The 17,529-nt window shown below is 39.5% G+C and overlaps 1 protein-coding gene across 20 annotated transcripts in view; it reads left to right on the forward strand.

Annotated features, from left to right (window-relative positions):
• COLEC10 (collectin subfamily member 10) overlaps window positions 1-17,529 on the forward strand; it is a 484,235-nt gene that overhangs the window by 115,392 nt on the left and 351,314 nt on the right. The gene's annotated exons all lie outside the window — the stretch shown is intronic.

Below are 17,529 nucleotides of genomic sequence, written 5' to 3' on the forward strand. Positions count from 1 at the left end.
TTTTCCCTTTAAAAATAAGCAATGCAGTTAAAATGACTAATCCATTACCATTTTTCCTTATATTATTTCCTTAAGTTTCTTTTTTTGTTGTTGTTTCCATTAAAAAAATTGAAGAAATTATGTATGTATTGTAAGACCTGATGGCTGGCTTTTCATCTTATAATGCAAGTGCCTGCCTTAAGCTTTGATTGCTGAGGCATCCACTTCAAAGCTGGCTATCTAGAATAAACACAAGCCAGCCATACAGTTGGATAAAGAGCCCGGTCACCTCACACTAAGGTTCCTTTGTTTTAGAGTTAATTTCAATAACTGACCATTTGGGCTACATGCTTTTTTTCTTCCTATGCTTTAAATTCCAGCTCTCATGTTTTAAATTCACCAATAAAGAATTGAACCCAGGAGTTAGTCGCTCAGTCATGTCCTACTCTTTGCGACCCCGTGGACTGAAGCCCACCAGGCTCTTCTGTCCATAGGATTCTCCAGGCCAGAATGCTGGAGAGGGTTACCATTCCCTTCTCCAGGGTATCTTCCTGACCCAAGGATCAAACCTGTGTCTCTTGCACTGCAAGCAGATTCTTTACAGTCTTAGCCACTAGGGAAGCCTCTGAAGCCACCAATAAAAGCAAAATCCCAGGCCAGATTTGCTCTTTTCTTTCTCTCTCTCCCCTTCCCCCTCCTCTCTCCCTCGCTTCCTTAACCCCCCTCACCCCACCCTGCAGCAACCTCACTGTGTGGTCCAAGGTGTGCAATGTACTTTCCAGGACCTATGAATAATAAACTATTTTTTTTTTAGTTTTCTGATTATTTTTGCTGAGGACATCTTGCAGTTTATTAGAACCACAACAGCCGATCCAACTACAATATTGGCTATGGATAAGCTGAGACCATCACAAAACAATATAAAAGGTTCTATAAAATGAAAAATTCATTCTATTTCCACTTTTGACCATTATTATTTTTTCGTTTTGTGTTGTGTTACTCCAAATAATTTTCTTATGTCAAGGAAGAGGGTATTTAAAAACTATCCCCTATGTCAAATATACTAGAATTTACTGTGGAAATATTTCCAGCTTTGCATTTTTCAGTTCAGTTCAGTCACTCAGTCGTGTCTGACTCTTTGCGACCCCATGAATCACAGCATGCCAGGCCTCTCTGTCCATCACCAACTCCCGGAGCTTACCCAGACTCATGTCCATTGAGTCGGTGATGCCATCCAACCACCTCATCCTCTGTCGTCCCCTTCTCCTCCTGCCCTCAATCTTTCCCAGCATCAGGGTCTTTTCCAGTGAGTCAGCTCTTCGCATCAGGTGGCCAAAGTATTGGAGTGTCAGCTTCAACATCAGTCCTTCCAATGAACACCCACGACTGATCTGCTTTAGGACGGACTAGTTGGATCTCTTGGGTCCAAGGGACTCAGGATCTCTTTGGTCCAAGGGACTCTCAAGAGTCTCCTCCAACACCACAGTTCAAAAGCATCAATTATTCGGCGCTCAACTTTCTTCACCGTCCAACTCTCACATCCATACATGACTATTGGAAAAACTGTAGCCTTGACTAGAGGGACCTTTGTTGTCAAAATAATGTCTCTGCTTTTTAATATGATGTCTAGGTTGGTCATAACTTTCCTTCCAAGGAGCAAGCGTCTTTTAATTTCATGGCTGCAGTCACCATCTGCAGTGACTTTGGAGCCAAAAAAAAAAAAAAAAGTCAGCCGTTTCCACTGCTTCCCCATCTATTTGCCATGAAGTGATGGGACCAGATGCCATGATCTTAGTTTTCTGAACGTTGAGCTTTAAGCCAACATTTTCACTCTTCTCTTTCACTTTCATTAAGAGGCTCTTTAGTTCTTCTTCACTTTCTGCCATAAGGGTGGTGTCATCTGCGTATCTGAGGTTATTGATATTTCTCCCGGCAATCCTGATTGCAGTTTGTGCTTCATCCAGCCCAGCGTTTCTCATGATGTACTCTGTATATAAGTTAAATAAGCAGGGTGACAATATACAGCCTTGATGTACTCCTTTTCCTATTTGGAACCAGTCTGTTGTTCCATGTCCAGTTCTAACTGTTGCTTCCTGATCTGCATACAGATTTCTCAAGAGACAGATCAGATGGCCTGGTATTCCCATCTCTTTCAGAATTTTCCACAGTTTATTGTGATCCACACAGTCAAAGGCTTTGGCATAGTCAATAAAGCAGAAATAGATGTTTTTCTGGAACTCTCTTGCTTTTTTGATGATGCAGCGGATATTGGCAATTTGATCTCTGGTTCCTCTGCCTAAGCCAGTTTGAACATCTGGAAGTTCATGGTTCACGTATTGCTGAAGCCTGGCTTGGAGAATTTTGAGCATTACTTGTCCAGTGTGTGAGATGACTGCAATTGTGCAATAGTTTCAGGACTCTTTCGCATTGTGTTTCTTTTGGGATTGGAATGAAAACAGACCTTTTCCAGTCCCATGGCCACTGCTGAGTTTTCCAAATTTGCTGGCATATTGAGTACATCACTTTCACAGCATCATCTTTGAGGATTTGAAATAGCTCAACGGGAATTCCATCACCTCCACTAGCTTTGTTTGTAGTGATGCTTCCTAAGGCCCACTTGACTTCACATTCCAGGATGTTTGGCTCTAGGTGAGTGATCACTTCATCGTGATTATTTCGCTCATGAAGATCTTTTTTAGACAGTTCTTCTGTGTATTCTTGCCACCTCTTCTTAATATCTTCTGCTTCTGTTAGGTCCATACCATTTCTGTCCTTTATCGAGCCCATCTTTGCATAAAATGTTCCCTTGGTATCTCTAATTTTCTTGCAGAGATGTCTAGTCTTTCCCATTCTATTATTTTCCTCTATTTCTTTGCACTGATCACTGAGGAAGGCTTTTTTGTCTCTCCTTGTTATTCTTTGGAACTCTGCATTCAAATGGGTATATCTTTCCTTTTCTCCTTTGCTTTTTGCTTCTCTTCTTTTCACAGCTATTTGTAAGGCCTCCTCAGACAGCCATTTTGCTTTTTTGCATTTCTTTTTCTTGGAGATGGTCTTACTTCCTGTCTCTTGTACAGTGCCATGAACCTCCATCCATAGTTCATCAGGCACTCTGTCTATCAGATCCAGTCCCTTAAATCTATTTCTCACTTCCACTGTATAATCATAAGGGATTTGATTTAGGTCATACCTGAATGGTCTAGTGGTTTTCCCCTCTTTCTTCAATTTAAGTCTGAATTTGGCAATAAGGAGTTCCTGATCTGAGTCACAGTCAGCTGCCAATCTTGTTTTTGCTGACTGTATAGAGCTTCTCCATCTTTGGCTGCAAAGAATATAATCAGTCTGATTTCAGTATTGACCATCTGGTGGTGTCCATGTGTAGAGTCTTATCTTGTGTTGTTGGAAGAGGGTGTTTGCTATGACCAGTGCATTCTCTTGGCAGAACTCTATTAACCTTTGCCTTGCTTCATTCTGTACTCCAAGGCCAAATTTGCCTGTTACTCCAGGTCTTTCTTGACTTCCTACTTTTGCATTCCAGTCCCCTATAATGAAAAGGACATGTTTTTTGTGTGTTAGTTCTAGAAGGTCTTGTAGGTCTTCATAGAACTGTTCAACTTCAGCTTCTTCAGAGTTACTGGTCGGGGCATAGACTTGGATTACCATGATATTGAATGGTTTGCCTTGGAAATGAACAGAGATCATTCTGTCGTTTCGGAGATTGCATCCAAGTACTGCATTTTGGACTCTTTTGTTGACTGTGATGGCTGCTCCATTTCTTCTAAGGGATTCCTGTCCACAATAGTAGATATAATGGCCATCTGAGTTAAATTCACCCATTCCAGTGCATTTTAGTTTGCTGATTCCTAGAATGTCAACGTTCACTCTCACCATCTCCTGTTTGACCACTTCCAATTTACCTTGGTTCATGGACCTAACATTCCAGGTTCCTATGCAATATTGCTCTTTACAGCATTGGACCTTGCTTCTATCACCAGTCCCATCCACAACTGGGTGGTGTTTTTGCTTTGCCTCCGTCCCTTCATTCTTTCTGGAGTTATTTCCCCACTGATCTCCAGTAGCATATTGGGCACCTACTGACCTGGGAAGTTCATCTTTCAGTGTCCTATCTTTTTGCCTTTTCATACTGTTCATGGGGTTCTCAAGGCAAGAATACTGAAGTGGTTTGCCATTCCCTTCTCCAGTGGACCACATTCTGTCAGACCTCTCCACCATGACTCGTCCGTCTTGGGTGGCCCCACATGGCATGGCTTTGTTTCACTGAGTTAGACAAGGCTGTGGTCCATGTGATCAGATTGGCTACTTTTCTGTGATTGTGGTTTCAGTTTGTCTGCCCTCTGATGCCCACTCTCAGTGCCTACTGTCTTACTGGGTTTCTATTACCTTGGACGTGAGGTATCTCTTCACGGCTACTCCAGCAATGCACAGCTGCTGCTCCTTACCTTGGATGTAGGGTATCTCCTCACAGCTGCCGCTCCTGACCTTGGACGTGGGGTATCTCCTCTCGGAGATATTGCATTTTTACATACTTGAAATTATTTTCTCCTGGAACAAGTCTGAAATTGTTAATTCAATTATTACATTTATTGGGTTGGCCCCAAACCTCCATATGCTGTTCTGAAAAACCCCAGTGAACATTTGGCCAACCCAGTACTTCTGATCACTTAAAACACACTCAGTGTCAACTCTTCACACCATTGTCTGAGCAAGTTATGGGTAAAATATGCTTCTTTAAACACAAGTTATATCACAACCTTTTTTCTATATGTGATACGATCATATAAGTTTTTTCCTTTATTCTATTAATGTGGAATGTAACATTGATTTTCAAAATGTTAAGCTAAATTTGCCTTCCTAATATAAACTCAGCATTCTTGTGTTGTATAATCTTTATAGCTATGTCATTTATATTATTTAAATAAGTGAAATGACTGAACTTATTTTTATTATAATGTTCTGTTTGTTAAAAAGTTCATGTCAGTTGCATGAAATGAATTGGAAAGTGTTTGCTTGCTTTTCTATTCTCTGCAAGAGTTTTGTGTAAGATTGGTCAGAGTTTTTGCTTGAAGATTTGATGTAATTCTCAATAATTTCGTGTGTACCTGGAGTCTTTGGTTTGGTATGGAAAATTTTTAATTATGGTTTCAGTTTCTCTAACAGGTATAAAACTGTTATGATATTTGTCAGATAAACAATATTTGGGACTAAAAAATGATCTGTTACTTTTCTAAAATTCATATTTAACCACATCCTTTACTTTTCTGGTAATCTTATAATGTCCTCGTTATATTTTGAATGTCTGAACAAGTAACAATGATCTGCTTTCATCTCCGTTAGCAATTATTTGTGCCTTTTTTCTCATTTCTTTTGATTAGTCTCACTAGAGGTTTATCAATTTAATTAGTCTTTCCCAAGAGCTAACCTTTGGGCTGTTTATTGTCTTTACTGTATGTTTTCACTCCCATTAATTCCTATCCTCGTTTATTTTCCTACTTTCTCTGTTTCACATTTAGTTTTCACCTCTGACTTCTCGGGATGATCATTTGATCTTTGATTTTGAGCTTTTTTCTTTTTTGTTATAGGAATATAAATTTCTCTCTATCTATGATTTTAAATCAGTTCTCAGTCAGTCTCAGGGACTTGAATTTTGTTTTGCAGATGATAAAGAGCCTCTAGTTTTATGCACAGGAATGATAACTTTATATTTGCTTTGACGTGTGCCACTTGCTGTGTTTTCAAAGAGATCGATCATTCAGGGAGGCAGAAGACTAGAAGTAGAAGGGCATTTGGCTGAGGGTAAAATATTGAGGAGCAGTCTTCAGGAAAGGGACAGTCAAAGGACACACAGTCACTGTTATTAGAGAGAAGGGACAGACAGAGAACAAAGAGCTTCTGGTTCATCCTGCGTTAATGAGAATGAGTTGAGGCCACAGAGACTAGGTGGAGGGGATTTTTCCAAGTTCCCCATTGTTCCCCAAATCATATTTCTTCTTAAGATTTCCCACTGGATGTTGGATTGTTGTTTTTGTTTAGTTGCTAAGTCATGTCCGGTTCTTTTGCGACCCTGTGGACTGTAACCCACCAGGCTCCTCTGTCCGTGGGATTCCCCAGGCAAGAATACTGGAGTGGGTTGCCGTGCCCTCCTCCAGGGGATCTTAGGAATCAAACCTGTGTCTCCTGCACTGGCAGGCAGATTCTTTACCACTGAGCCACCAGGTAAGTCCAGATTTTGGATATATATATCTGAAATATGTATCCATATATATATATATATATACATATATATGTATATCCACTATATATATTATATATAATACATATAACATAATAGAATATATGACAGACATCTAAAACAAAGAACATGTTTACCAACTGTTTTACACAGGGTTACACAGCACACCAACACTTGGGCTTCCCAGGCATAGCTAAGCTCCACCTACAACCCTCAGACCAAAGACTCTGTTGACATACACAGAGCGTCGGGTCGGTGATGACCATCCTGAGGTCTTCCTTGGCTGGCCCATCAGGGGAGGTCATGAACCTGAAGCCAGCACTGCCCCCATCCTCTCCTTTTGTCTATCTGATTTATTTAGGTAGATGCTATGCAAAATGTCTTTAGTGACTAGGTGAAAGGTAGCTTATAAATAAATATCAATTTTCACTTTAGCTGGAGATGAGAAAAGATAAAGTGCCTTACGTAATTTAAGAGAGAATGGTTGTGTTGAATGCAAATCAAGTCAGATTCTGTATTGATTTTTTTTTTTTTTTACTGAAAGAGAAAAAAATTTGGCTAGAAATAAAACTTTAGTATCTTGTTTATCGATAAGGCACACCATTTTTATCTTGGGTAGACTAAATTTTTTTTCACACAAAATAAATAATGTCTAGATGTATTTTTGTAATTTTAATTTTTATATTGAGGTATAACTGATTTACAATGCATTAGTTTCTGGTGTACAGCAAAAGTGATTCAATTATACATACACTGGAGTAGGTTGCCATTTCCTTCTCCAATGCATGAAAGTGAAAAGTAAAAGTGAAGCCGCTCAGTCGGGTCCGACTCTTCGCAACCCCATGGACTGCAGCCTACCAGGCTCCTCTGTCCATGGGATTTTCCAGGCAAGAGTACTGGAGTGGGTTGCCATTGCCTTCTCCTTATACATATACACATATCTATTATTTTTCAGACTCTTGTATATAGCTTATTACGAGTATTGAGTAGAGTTCTCTGTGCTATACAGTAAGTCCTTGTTGATTACTTTATATATAGCTATATATATGTATATATATATGTTAATCCCAACCTCCTAATCTATCCCTCTCTCCTACCATTTTTCCCCTTTGGTAACCATAAATTTGGTTTCTAATTCTGTCAGTCTTTGTCTGTTTTGTAAATAAGTTCATTTGCAACATTTTAAGGTTCCACATATAAATGATGCCATATGATATCTGTCTTAGTCTGACTTACTTCACTTAATGTGATAATCTTTAGGTCCATCCACGTTGCTACAAATGACATTTTTCATTCTTTTTTATGACTGAGTAATATTCCATTGTATATATGTACCACATCTTCTTTATCCACTCTTTTGTTGATGGACACTTAGGTTGCTTCCATGTCTTGGCTATTGTACATAGTGCTGTGATGAACATTGGGATTCATTTTTCTTTACAGTTTTCCTCATATATATGCCCAGGAGGAGATTGCTGTATTTTATGGTAGCTCTATTTTTAGTGTTTTAAGGAACCTCCTTACTGTTCTCCTTAGTGGCTCTACCAATATATATTCTCACCAACAGTGTAGGAGGATTCCCTTTTCTCTACGCCCTCTCTAGCATTTACTGTTTGCAGACATTTCGATGATAGCCATTGTAACCAGTATAATGTGATACCTCATTGCAGCTTTGATTTGCATTTCTCTGAAAACTAGTGATAGTAAGCATCCTTTCATGTACTTTCTGGTCATCTGTATATCTTCTTGGAGAAATGTCTCTTTATATCTTTTGCCCATTTTTTAAAAATTGAACTTTTTTTCTTTTTTATTGAGCTGTTTGTATATTTTGGAGATTAGTCCGTTGTTGGTCGCATCTTTTGCAGATATTTCCTATTCTGTGGGTTTTGTTTTGTTTTGCTAATGGTTTCCTTCATTGTACAAAAGCTTTTAAGTTTAATTAGGTTCCGTTTGTTCATTTTTGTTTTTATTTTCATTTCTCTAGGAAGTGAATCCAAAAATATACTGCTGTGATTTATGTCAGAGTGTTCTGCCTATGTTTTCCTCTAAGAGTTTTATAGAATCTGGTCTTACATTTAGATCTTTAATCCATTTTTAGTTTATCTTTGTATATGGTATTAGTGAATATTCAAATTTCAGTCTTTTACATGTAGCTGTCCAGTTTTCCCAGCACCATCTATTGAAGAGACTGTCTTCTCCATTGTATATTCTTGCCTCCTTTGTCATAGATTAATTGTAGATGTATCTTTTTTGAATAGCCATCTTTAGAAACCAACAGGAGGAGATATCAAGAGGAGTGGAACCTAGTGATTCTCCAAGAATGAACTGCAATTTATAAATGTGCTGTAGCCCTACCAAATTCCAGTGTCTAAAGTTCTCGCCACTGTCTTTTTCCTGGCATGTTGGAAAGAAGCCTATGGTTTATTTCCTTTTTTTCCGTTGATTCTTGAGACTCATCATGTGCAGGGTTGCTCAGCTGACATGTCTGTGGGAAGGGGAAAAAATGTCCTTTTCAAAGGAATCAACTTTTGTGGTTACAAATTTGGGGTTTGAGTAGACATTGACCAATCTCTTCTGAAATCTGAAACTTCTTTGAAATTCTCACCATTGTGTTAATTTGTAGAAAATTGAGATATTTAAAAAGCTGTGCCCCTCCCTAAAATAAATAAATAACTTTTCAAATCACATAACACCATTGTATGTATGCACACTATGTGATATATCATGGTTTAAATTTTAATGACAAGGAATAGCTTCTTTAGATTTAATGCTAAGATATGGGTTTGGGGGTGATTACAGGATCAAGAAATAGATACTTTCCTTGTCCATAACCAGTTCCAATTCTATATTATGTTTAACATCAATACAAACAAGCTAACAAACAAACCTAGATTCCTTCGACTACCCTTTTGTGTTAATTGTAAAATCTCTCACAAAGAACTTAGTAGAGAAACTCAGAGAGTCACAGAATTATGGAGCTGCCTGTAATGATTTCACCATGGGGTTGCAAAGAGTCGTACATGACTGAGCGACTGAACTGAATGATTTCACTGTAGTGATTTACTTTTTTATTTTTATTTTTTATCACTGCATCTCTCTGTCCATGGATTGCTGGGGATGAAGCTGTAAGTATTTATTGGTGAATAATCTATCCCCAGGATGGGAGAGGATATACAACTGTCTATGCATTTATCTGGGGCTTTGCAGGTGGTGCTAGTGGTAAAGAACCCACCTGCCAATGCAGGAGATGTAAGCGACGCAAGTCTAAAAGGTCTTAATGCCTGGCTGAGCTAGAGATACATAAGATGAAATATCTACCTTTGTAATGGGAATAGAAAGAGAAGAGATAAAGCACAGGGTGAAATACAGAGGGCCAGGATAATAGCAGTGACGATGAAGAGGGAGAGATATATTAAACTGCTTTTAGGAGAAAAAAGTCACAGAAGTGAAGTTTGGTTTTGGCGCCCTCATATCCCTATAGTTCTACTTTCTAGGGTACTAGTTCTATCATTTGTGCCAGTCCAAGTTTTTAAAGTTCTCAGAATCTTAGTTTCCTTATTTGCAAAATGGGATAGTAGCACCTACCTTATAGGGTTTTTGTATGGTGTAAATGAGATAGTTTGAAAAAAGTTTTCAGCATCCAGTGCTTTAAACATAGTAATTCATGTTTACTATGAATTAACCGATACGGGTTGGCTATTTTACTGTCAGGATTCTCCAGAGAAACAGAACCAATAGGACAGATATTATCCTATTTATTATAAGGAATTGACTCGTACAGTCTGGAGACTCAGAAGATCCGTGATCTTCTGGAGACCCAGCAGAGTGGTCGAATAGTTCCTCTGTGAGTCTGAAAACCTGAAAACCAAGTGAACTGGTTGTGTAAGTTCCAGTCCAAGTGCAGGAGAGATCAGTGTCCTAGCTTGAAAACGGAGAGCGCAAATACTACCTTCCCTGTCTTTCATTCTCTTCAGGTCCCCCATAGATTGGAGGCAGCCCACCCACATTGTGGAGGGCAATCTACTTTACCCAGTCTACCTCTTTAAATGTTTATCTCACCCATATACACCCCACACATACACTTAGAATGGTGTTTAAATCAGTATCTCGGCACTTCATGGCTCAGTCAAGTTAACACATAGAACTGATCATCACAGCTATTATAATTACTACAGTACTACAGGTGAGAAGTCACCTAGTGTGGTTGAATTTGTATAAGATTTTAAGCCACATAGCCTCCCATTTAAATCCCATTACTGCCTTTTTCTATCTGTAAAACTTTGTTAAAGTTGCTTAATATCTCTGGCTAAATTATTCATCGTTGTTGTTCAGTTGCTAAGTCATGTCCGACTCATTACGATCCCATGGACTGCAGCACGCAAGGCTTACCGCGTCCTTCACTGTCTTCCTGGAGTTTGCTCAGGCTCACACCCGTTATGTTGGTGATGCCATCCAACCATCTCATCCTCATTTGACATACATCCAATCAGAGCAGATTTCTTTAGGGTTGCCTGGCAATAAAATAATCTTTCCTCTTTCCACCCTCCTCTTTAAAGCTATGTTCATCCTTTATAAAATGTCCACCTCTATTTTCATATACCAGGAAAGGTCATTGGTGCTATTTCCAATGAGCTTTAACCTATGTAAAAATGCTGGGATACATCTTGAAAGCTGGCTCTCCTCCTTCCACCATGCACCCTTTGTTTTAAATGTCTCACTGTCTCACTATTTAAATGTCTCTAATGTCTCACTATTAGACACAAGCCCACATGGACTTATTGTATGTTTGTAACTCACATGATACTTTTATCAGTTATTTTTATCATATTACAAATCTTCTAAGAATACAGACACTTTCAGATGTTGTTAAGGAGAGTGTGAATTGCTTTAACCAGTCTTTTCCAGAAAATAATGTATGTATTCTTTGACCTGGGCAATCTCATTTTGGGAAATGAGGAAATGTTATCTCCAGGATATGGAGATAACAATAGCCTCTGAGATGCAAAGCTATGGTTAATGATATTTCCTATATTGTTATTTGTAGTGGCAATAAAGTGGAAACAGATGGAATAGAAGGAAAATTCAGTAAATTATGGCATTCCATAATATAGATTATAATGACCAGAGGGATGTCCATGACATTTTACTAAGAACAAAAGCAAGCAAGGGATCCATATGCCTAATATGACCCCATGTTTAGAGCATAATTAAAGTATTTTATTTGTAGTGTATATCTTTGCATGCACATATATATTTATTTCAAATATACATATATATATATATATAGATCATAGAGGAAGGAGTAGAAGAATTCACACCAAACTATTAACATTGATTACTTGAGGGCTGATGGAGTAAAAATGAGGTAGAGTGAGATTGTTAATATTTTCCTGTATCCTTGAGTATTCTTCTATTTCATTATTAGAACAAACTTACATTATTTTTTAATTGAAAAATACTGAGCGACTTCACTTTCACTTTTCACTTTCATGCATTGGAGAAGGAAATGGCAACCCACTCCAGTGTTCTTTTCTGGAGAATCCCAGGGACAGAGGAGCCTGATGGGCTGCCTTCTATGGGGTCACATAGAGTCGGACACGACTGACGCGACTTAGCAGCAGCAGCAACAAACCCTATAAATGAAAGGAAAAATAAACCTTTCACTACTATCTCATGAAATTATAAACCATCTATTTTGGAAAAAGCCATAATAGACATAATGAGGATGATATGATAATTAGCAAGACTTGGATAAATAATCTTAACTTTGGAGTCAGAAGATGCTGGCAGTGGCTGGTCTCCCTGACAGAATTTGAGAAACTGGGCTCGCTACCTGCTTTTAAATGTCATCACTCCTAGAGTGTTTTCTGGACCTTCACCTGTGCTTTTGAACTTGATTACTGTGTGGGATGACCTGTCAGGGAGTTCACACATTGGCAGGGATTAGATTATTGATTTTACTTAACCAGTATTTATTTAATGAAATCCATAATAATAATATTAAATGAATACTATTCAAATAACATTTAAATAATATTAACAAGTATGAAGTAAAAGTGAAGTCGCTCAGTTGTGTCTGACTCTTTGTGACCCTGTGGACTGTAGCCTACCATACTCTTCCATCCTTGGGATTTTCCAGGCAAGAGTACTGGAGTGGGTTGCCATTTCCTACTCCAATTAACAAGTATGAGTGTCAATAATTTATCATACATGCATTCTCAGTTGCTAAGCCATGGGTGACTCTTTTGCAACCTCAAGGAATATAGCCCTTCAAACTCTTCTGTCCATGGGATTTTCCAGGCAAGAATACTCCAGTGGGTTGCCATTTCCTCCTTTGGGGATCTTTCTAACCCAGGGATTGAACTCAAGTCTCCTGTGTCTCTTGCATTGGCAGGAACCCTTGGGCTTCCCAGGTGGCTTAGTGGTAAAGAAACTGCCTGCCAAGCAGATGTGCATACAGTTTCTGTGTTGGGAACATCCCCTGGAAAAGGAACCAGCATCCCCCTCTAGTATTCTTAACTGGGAAATCCCATGGATAGAGGAGCTTGGCAGGCTACAGTCCATGGGGTCACAAAGAGTTGAACATGACTTAGCAGCTACACAACAATAATTTAATAATGTTAATAAATTATTAACAATATTTTGTATTATTTTAATAAATTTAAATAAAATTTATTAACAATTGTTAAAATATTAATAATTAAATTAATAAATCCATTAGCCTCCTAAAAGAGCAGAAATGACACACAAACAGCTAAATGTAGACCAGGTGGTAGTCATGGGAGAAAAGCCCTAGAAAGATCCCCAAATCGCAGCAATGCCCCATTCTGCTGGCAGTCTTCTGTCAGGAGTGGGTTGGAGGCGGTACTGGAAAGTCATGGGTGCTCTTAGAACATAGGAAAAGGAACAGGAGAACATGTGAAAGAATGGTAGAGGCCCTCTAACCCTTGCGGGAAATCATCCAGCTTAGGGAATGAGAATTGGGGTAGGGAAGGAGAGAGAGTAATGGAGTTGAAAGAGAAGGTGGTAAACAGTGTATTTGGACAGCCAAGTCAGTGTGATACTTTGAGCAGGTGACAGGTGAGCAGAGAAGGTGATGAATGCCAGGAGGTCTGGAAGGGCCAGAAAGGACGTTGGAGGTCATCCAAAACAAATATGCCTCATTTGATGTTTGCTTATCATTGGCCTTGCTTGTATTTAGTCTCATTCACCAGCCAAGTCCCCGAGGGCTAATTTAGAAAGCGAGGAAGTATGAATTATCTTCATTTACATAATCATTTTTCATAACCAAGATGTCTTAAGCATCCAGAAGGTTTAATGTATCTCTGCATGCATAATGGCGTCAAATGATATATTTGGATTTCTCCTTCTGAGAGGTTTCATTCTCCTTTGGCAAAACAGAGCTTCTTGAATGAAGAAAAAGAAATACTGCTCGTCAGAGAACTATAGTAAAAATATAAGGGACACGAGAAGTCGGTGTTGTAACAAGGACAAGAGACCCACAAGAAGACCGGAAAATCTAATTGATTTGAGATAACATGAAGTAGCTTTAACATCTTGTATAAGCTATTTAAATACTGTTGGTCTCTATGATCTACATACATCTGTAAGATGGAAGGTGAGGAGATCTATGATTTCTGTGGTCTTGTGTGATACACAATTCCCTAGGCCAGAAATTCTTTTGAAACTGATGCACAGACTTGGAGGGAGTGATGGGAAATGAAGATACAGACTTCAAAGTTATGGAAGATTAATAGCTAAGCAGAGTCTCACTAACCCAGGTACAAATTCTAGCTCTAACATATGTTAGCAGGTAACCTTGAGAAAGTTTCTCTGTGCTTATTCCCCACTAAATAAAACTGAGGATAAGAACAAGTCTCTAGCAGTCAACATGTGAGTTAAATGAGATAATATGTATTAATGTGCTTCACAATACCTGATAAGCTGCAAGTGTTCGGATAGGGTAGAAAATAAAGTGAAACATTTCAGTTCATGTAAAAGACATGCTTTTCTTTTTTCTTTTTTTTTTTAGGTAATGGTTTTTCCCTGCAGATAGAAAAAAAAAGGGTTGTGAGCATCTTGGCTGTAAAAACACAAGTAAATGTGGTAGTGATTTAGCAATACACAATAAACAGACCATTTCACAGCAGGAAGGAAGAAAGGAAGGCTCGAGAGTTGAGCAAACAAAAAAAGGAATAATATGCAGACAGGGAACTAACCAGCTCAATGGCTAAAAACACTGTGGGATCATCAAGGAAAGTGAGTTGTTCCTCGGGTCACAAACCCTGTGATTTATCAAACCCAGCACATTCCCCTTCAGGAATGTTCAGGAATGTAGTGACCCCGTGGTTTCTCCACTTCCGGGGCTACCCTGCATTTTCTAGCCTCACTGGGGCTACTAATTGGGTCCTGTGCAAGTTTGGCTGTGACTGTCATGAGTGAGAGAAATGACCTAGGCCAGCATCACCACCATCAAATGATACCTCAGGCGTAAAATCTTGTTATGTGCTCATAGCACCTGCCCCTTCATAGCACTCTCACGGGCTGACACCAAGAAAGTAAATCCGTCCACGTGCAGTATTTAACTCATTGTGAGAAAAATGAAGATTTCAGAAAGGGCAACAGTGTATGTATCTGCAAACAAACTTTGGGCATGGAAATATGTGACCTGCCAATGTTTTAACCAAAGCAGACAAGCAGCCGGTTCATGCCCATTGTTGTCTTCTTGTCTTATATGCTGAAATAAGCCGTGTCCCTGCCCATGGTGAGCTTACAGACCAGCAATGACACACAGGAAACCATCTTTGGAAGGAAAGGGTGACCCAGTGGTGACAAGCTAAGACCATTGATATACATTCCTGTCTTCCAGAAGTCCACAAGCTGATGAGAGGGACAGAAGTGAAAGGGAAATGATTGTATAATATATGGGTTATAAGGACTGATACAACTGGGCAGAATGGAGGCAATGGATATATAGAAAACACCTACTAGAAAGTTCTCCTGTGTGCCCCTGGGGTGCAGTGGGAGAACGTCTAGCGAAGTTTAGAAATCTCATTGAAATTCTAGGAGTAAAGATTGGGTACCAGTGTGGAATCAAATTGCTTTCTCTTCTTTCAGTAACTTTTTTTTTGCACTTTGGAGCATAGACCACATGTTTTTTTGGGGGGAAGGGGGAATTTCCCCAGATTTTTGCCTCATTATTCTGATAAAGTTTTTGGCTGAAGTTGGCATGAGTGAAATTATGAAGGCATTGCACAAGAGAATCCCTGAATCGTCTGAGCTCAAAATTTATCTCAGAAAAATTCTGTTCAAAATGATGGGTTTTTTTATGGTGACTTTATTCTATCATCATTAACAGTCTTGGACCAGCAGGTCTGGCCCTCTGTCTTGACCTGGTGTGCCCTCAATCGAGACAAAGGATCAGAGACACAGAGTTGAGACAGCTCTGTGTCAGAGGCTCCAGGAGTGTCCCTGTATGAGCCATCACATGAGGATGCACATGAAGGAACAGGGAGGAGAGGAAAGCCCTGCCTTTTTGGTAAAGGGCACATTTGATCTTTTCCAACCACAGCAGAGGACAGGGCAGGTTTCCTGGAAGAAGCTCAGGGGAGGGAAAAATTAGAAGGCTTCATCTGAAAAGTTGGGGCTAACCTTGAATTCCTAATTGCCACAGGTCTTAGAAGCATGTCTGTCTGTGGTGTACCAGCCTTCAGCTGGGTGGCTCCTGGAGCATGTCTCCTTAGTCAACCCAGCCGATGGCATCAGCACCATCAGCTTCCTTCCAGGAAAGCAGTGCCCATCCTCTGGTTTTCTGCTGAGTTGGTCTGGCCCTACTTAAGAGGAAAATAATTGGTATTCTTTACTCCTATGTTGGGCAGTCATTTCCCTTTGAGCCACCCTTCACAACAGGGCCAGCCCTCTGCCAAAGTAGGCACTAGACAGTTTGTTTTTCAGCATTTCATTTTTTTCTCCTGGTGCCCATCGCTCATCCTATCCTTCCCTTGGGCCCAATTTTTGGGACTCTTCCTGTTTTCCTGTGACTGTCAGAGATAACTGTGCCCTCATCACTGTGATACCTGTGCTCAGACTGCAAGCACTGTCTCCTTTTGGTATTGTCCATGTGCTTTAGAAGTTACCAGTCCTTCGTCTCATTGTGCCAAACACTATGTCAGATGGCATGGCTATAACAATAAACAAGACATGGTGATCATGCTTATGAAGCACACAGTTTTCATGAGATAGACAAGAATATCTGTATCACCACAAAGATGCAGAGTCATGAGACAGCATAAAACACTGGAAGGAATGTCACTGTGGCAGAGCATGACGACCCCTAAATACACTCTGGAGTTTGTTCTGGACAGGCCACTAAACAAGTGTGCTGTAAACACAGGGGTGAGTGTGAACGTTCCCTGTGGGAAACCCAAGGGAAAGTTATTCAAGAAGATATCAAGATCACATTTGTAATTTAGAAAAGTCTCTTTTCTAGGTAGATTCAGGGAATAGTACTACTATAAATAGTCCTATTTATGTCAGAAATCTAGATGAGAGAAGGGGTAGCCTAGATTGAAATAGTGGAAGTGTGGGTAGGGAAGAGGAGACAGATTTGGGAGATATTTAGGAAATAGAAATTGTACATTTTGGTGATTGCTTGTGCCATTGTATGGGAAGATGGTGAGGGAGATGGAAGCATTTAGAATGACTCTGTAAAGAGTGTGACAGAGACTAGGGTGCCTTCCCAGAGATGGGGAATGCATGAAGTGTTGTTGATTGAAGACTCTTAATTTGATGGTAGCGGGTGTAGATAAGGCTTAACCCAAGCTCAAACACTTATTAACAGTTTGCGTGTTATTTTCTTACCAAAGTGGCATCTGATTGGTCTTATTAAGCTAAAATATCTTTTTAAAATTACATCCCTAGAGAATTTTGTTAATGCTGGCAGTTTTAGGGACCATTGTAAAGCAATGGAAGAAATGTCCTTTTTTGGCTGGAGGATGTGGTGGGGCAGGGTATGGGACTGCCTGGAATCAAATTTGTATCATCTGGGCCTCTGCTCGCTGTGTTTCCATGTGAGCCCACCCTCCCTGCACACTTAATTTTTCTCTGACTTAAAAAATTTTTCAAATTTCTATCTGCTCTATTCTTTAATTCATTCTTTTATCCCTTTGGTTCCATTATTGCCAAAACCCTGCCCTCTGTACAAAGTGCATTGGCTACAGCACAAGAGACCTCCCAGTTATGTGTACTTGTAATCTAAAAGGAAAAGAATGAAGATTTCTTTCCCATGGACTCAGGATTCA

Source organism: Giraffa tippelskirchi, chromosome 6, assembly GCF_054371585.1.
Source record: "Giraffa tippelskirchi isolate mGirTip1 chromosome 6, T2T-mGirTip1v1.2.pri, whole genome shotgun sequence".
NCBI lineage: Eukaryota > Metazoa > Chordata > Mammalia > Artiodactyla > Giraffidae > Giraffa > Giraffa tippelskirchi.